At 42.6% G+C, this 4,191-nt stretch overlaps 1 long non-coding RNA gene across 1 annotated transcript in view; it reads left to right on the top strand.

Moving 5' to 3' along the window:
* The window catches only part of LOC107079676 (uncharacterized), a 102,148-nt gene that overhangs the window by 61,495 nt on the left and 36,462 nt on the right, over nucleotides 1-4,191 (top strand). The gene's annotated exons all lie outside the window — the stretch shown is intronic.

Here is a 4,191-nt window from a genome sequence, read left to right as displayed (position 1 = left end):
GGGAGGGTGAGAAGTCGTGCGAAGGAGTGTAGTTTGGGCTTCATCAGTGCTTGCTTTCTCCTAGCTCCTCCTAGTAAGCTTGCACAGAGTCAGGTTACTATTGACATGCTAATTAGATGCTGCTAGGTCTCAAAGCACAGGAGCTCCTGCAGCAGGCAGTGCGCAAGGACGATGCGCCTGTCAGTCTGGGATCCTCTGCATCTACAGGGGCTGAGCAAGGAGAGAATCCCTCTGTCTCCCAGTATGTGCAGCAGCTGCTGCTGGGAACCTGCTGCCCACCGTCCATGCTGATGACCACCCATGACAAGAGTTTTATTTTCTGTCTCGAGAGAAAGTGGGGCAGGAATTTTCTGAAATAAATCCCATTTCCTGAATATTATAGCCAAACGAACATTACTATCTGCCTGCTTGCCATACTCATTAACTTACTGACTAATTACCTAAAAAACTGGAGATTTTTGACTCCTTGTCCAATCATTCAGTTCTGTTAAGTAATATCTGGTGTACACTGTACGCGTGCCTGCCAGACGATCTAACCATTCAGAGTTCAAAGTCAAATGATTGTTTTCACACTTCATGAGAGGATCGTACCCATCAGTATTTTACAGTACAGCTGGCTTTTATGGTAAAGGCCTCATTTGTGAAAAAGTCGCATTTGAGAATCGGTTGAGGAGACTCTTAAAAATGTAATGTGATGTGCTGACGACAGTTAAGTTTACACCGTTTCACTGAAGCTCCAGTGCCTCCACACAGTTTCTAAAGTAAATTACATGCATGTGCAGCATGGCAGTGCATCGCTACATTGTAGCCCCGGTTCCTTTTAAATGGCAAAAGTTGGAGTAGAGTTAATCATCTTGTAAAGTAGTAATCGCAGTCATGGGTTAATCTGTAAAGTAAAGAAAACTGGATAAAAAAGGAATTCCTTTGCTATTGAGGTAACCTCAAAGGTCCAGGTCTTTTGTGCTGCTCTGTAAAGGTCATCCTTATAGCACTCCACCTCTGTGGTTAGCCTCCTAGGCTCCCACCAGCTCTGGTCTTACCTACTGGGTGTGCAGTGTCATGGCTGAGTGTAGGGATCTCACAACAAAGACTTCAGAAACACCCTACATTGTGTAAGGTGTGACTCTGATTCTAACTTTGAAGCTGCATTTCAGTAATGTGATAAATGTTTCATCCTTTACATTGTGTTTTAAAAGTGGAATGAGTGTAACTAACAGCCAAATGTATATTAAATGATCAAATATTCAATTCCTAACTCTTCAGTCCTTCTCATATTTTCACTGACACATTTTTGTTCAGTTTAAAGCCCTTTCATATTAGTCACCTGTTAGATCTGGGTTTCCGGCAAAGTCCAACAATCTCTGAACAAAGTTAGAGCACTGCAGAGCCCAATAAAAGCACAGCTGATGTAATAAGCCATGTATGCACATAGCACAAGTGATAAAATAGGTTTTATAATGTTAAGAACTACCTCTGCTGTTGTCAGTTCAAAGCCATTTTCTATTTTTAAGCAGTTAAACTTTTATGTTTACATGTTAAAATGGGAAAAAATGAGTTAACAAATGAGCAGCATGTTGGTATACAGAACATCCTTTCTGCCAAATATTACAACTAAAACTTTACAAAATAAGAGCTCACAAAGCATTACCATTGTCTTTTCCATGGACATTTGCAATCTGGAGTAAAACCCAATGAAGGGAAATGGTGGTGACGTGTTTCTTACTGTTTGTGCTGGTCTGCTTTAGGAAGAACATTAAAACATGAGTGCAAGTGTGTGAGATAATTCACAACCATTACATCCTTGTTCAAAAGTAGCAAAGCTGTCATGTGTATGGGCTTAGATGCGCATCAGGCTGAAACTCATCTCCGTTTCTGTAGCATCAAGCAGACTGACAGCCTGTTAACCTCACCTGGATGGAACACTGTTGTCATAGAGGAGCCTCAAGCAATGCTGGTACTTGTATGTACGGTTGAATGGTCTGGAATAAAGGGGTTAAAGCACCGCTGGGTATGACAGCAGCGTCTACAGAAGGGACTTGAACCCACCACCTTCCTTCCAATAGGGCGCCTTTGACATTTTAAAGGGGAAAGTGTTAACAGCTACGTCTGAAGGGTGTCACTTCGTACGTACAGATCAATTGCCTTTTACTGAAATTCCAACCTTCGTTTCATTTTTAAATACAAATTTTAATTGTTTTTTTCATAGTCGAGTGCTGCGCTGAAAGTCCTCATCATCCAAAACAATTACTTTTTTGGCAAATCTTGCCTTTTTATGTGTGTGCTTTCCATCCGCGTTTGGAATGATTCTCATGTCACGCGTTTCTCTAAACTTCCAAGCAGGCACGATTCAGTAAACTGTCAAAGTTAATTAGAATGGGTTCCTTGTCAAGGCCAGAACGTAGAGTGCATTTAATCCTGATCAGATCCTTGGCATATCAATACAAAGCTAAACACAGCATATTTTTACTTTGGGAAGGAGAGCAACAGGCACATACAATGCAAGTACTCGAAGCAGAAGGCACCTTGTTCACATTTCATTCAGAAACCAAGCACAGAAATACACCCTCTGGCTATACTCGGATAAAGGCTTCGTCCATGAAAGAATATTGACTTGTTTCTTTGTTGGAAATGTATTTCCATCTTTTTCTATGAATAGAAGCGAAGCTGCATGCCTGAATGCACAGGAAATGAAAGAAGACGTCCCGCCTCTAGTGAGTCACTCTGCTGGGCTGGGCTACGGCCCACGCCAGGGAGGACCCAGGAGGTAGTGAGCATCCAGCGGTTTCACGTTCCCCAAATCTCTTTCTCACCTGCAGACGTGCGCCGCACAAAGCTACCGAGCCCAGCAGACCTGGCTATCAAGTCCGGTCACCCTCCACTTGCAACCAGTTTAAAAGTTTTTGTGGGGCTGCTTCTGCTGGGTCTCTTGGTCCTATTTGCTTGTATTTCAATGTCTGGTCCCTCTAGCGATGGAGAGCTTCACCGGGGGTTCCTGGTTAGAGAAATAATGAAAATGAGGACTTGCCAAGCAGATATGAAGAGGTCATTGGGTATCTAAGAGATAAATACTTCCCTTCTTCACCATTCCTCCCCTCCTTAACTTTTAGGAATGACTGTCTTATACAGTAATATTATTGGAAGTAATTTCTGCACTAATTTGTGTCACCAGTGTGACATTTCTGCACGCCTCCAGGAACAGGAGTTCTTCTTGTCTAAACTTCCCTTAATCTCCTCTTAGTGTCTCTTAATCCTCCTAGGCTGCAGCACCTCTGAACTGGGAAGTCCTGGGCTGCATTGCTCTTAGCCTCACAGTCACCCAGGAAGCCCCAACAGCAGCTCATTCTCTGTGCAATCTAACGACACCAAGCACTCAGGTGGAAGCCAGCCGGGGGCTTCAGAAATATGTCATTAGGAGTCATCGAAAAGACGAGCCCTGCGCAATACAAACCCATCGCTCTCTCTCAATGACACACATGATAGCTATTGTGTGCAGGGGATTATGTCAGAGGAAGAAGGAAAAGGAGAGTCAGAGTGAAATGTTTATGCACACAGAGGTTTGCTCATGAAATAACAAAGGCGAGCAGTTTGGAGAATTTGCTGCTGTAAAAATAAAAATTGCTAAACGACTTTTGACCCACCCAGTACTGTATGTACATGGCTGTACAACAAAAGATGTACTGAAGGGCTGTGGGAGGGGATCTTGCATTGCTCAGTCTCCCTCTCTCACACCCCGGGCTGGGAATTGCTAAATAACGTGGGGACTGCGGAGGAAATGCACTCCTCAGTTCACCAGCGGTGTTTTGTTCATGAAAAATCAGTTCTGTTGTTATATCAAGGATCTAAAGGCAGCAGAGAACAAAAATACAAAACACAACAGCTGATAACTGCACAAAATCCCAAGTTGTCTGATTGAAGTCAAGCGGTATTTGTGTTTCCGAAATAAGGATTTCATCAAGTAAAAAAAAAATCACTAATCACATCATTATGTAATTATATGAACATTTCTATAGTTTTTGTGTAGCTTATTGTTTGCACTTAGGGTGCAGTGGATGTCATGAACTGAAACTCATAATTGTCAAATCTGTGGAAAACTAAAGAAGTTGTTTTTCTGTCAATTGTCTACTACAGTGTACAACAACAGGTTGTACCTTCCTGTGCCAAAGAGCTCAGACTGCCTTATAATTTACCCCA

Source organism: Lepisosteus oculatus, chromosome 29, assembly GCF_040954835.1.
Source record: "Lepisosteus oculatus isolate fLepOcu1 chromosome 29, fLepOcu1.hap2, whole genome shotgun sequence".
In the NCBI taxonomy this organism is placed as follows: Eukaryota; Metazoa; Chordata; class Actinopteri; order Semionotiformes; family Lepisosteidae; genus Lepisosteus; species Lepisosteus oculatus.
Note: the sequence above shows the minus strand (reverse complement) of the source record. Positions and strands in the feature narration are given on the sequence as shown.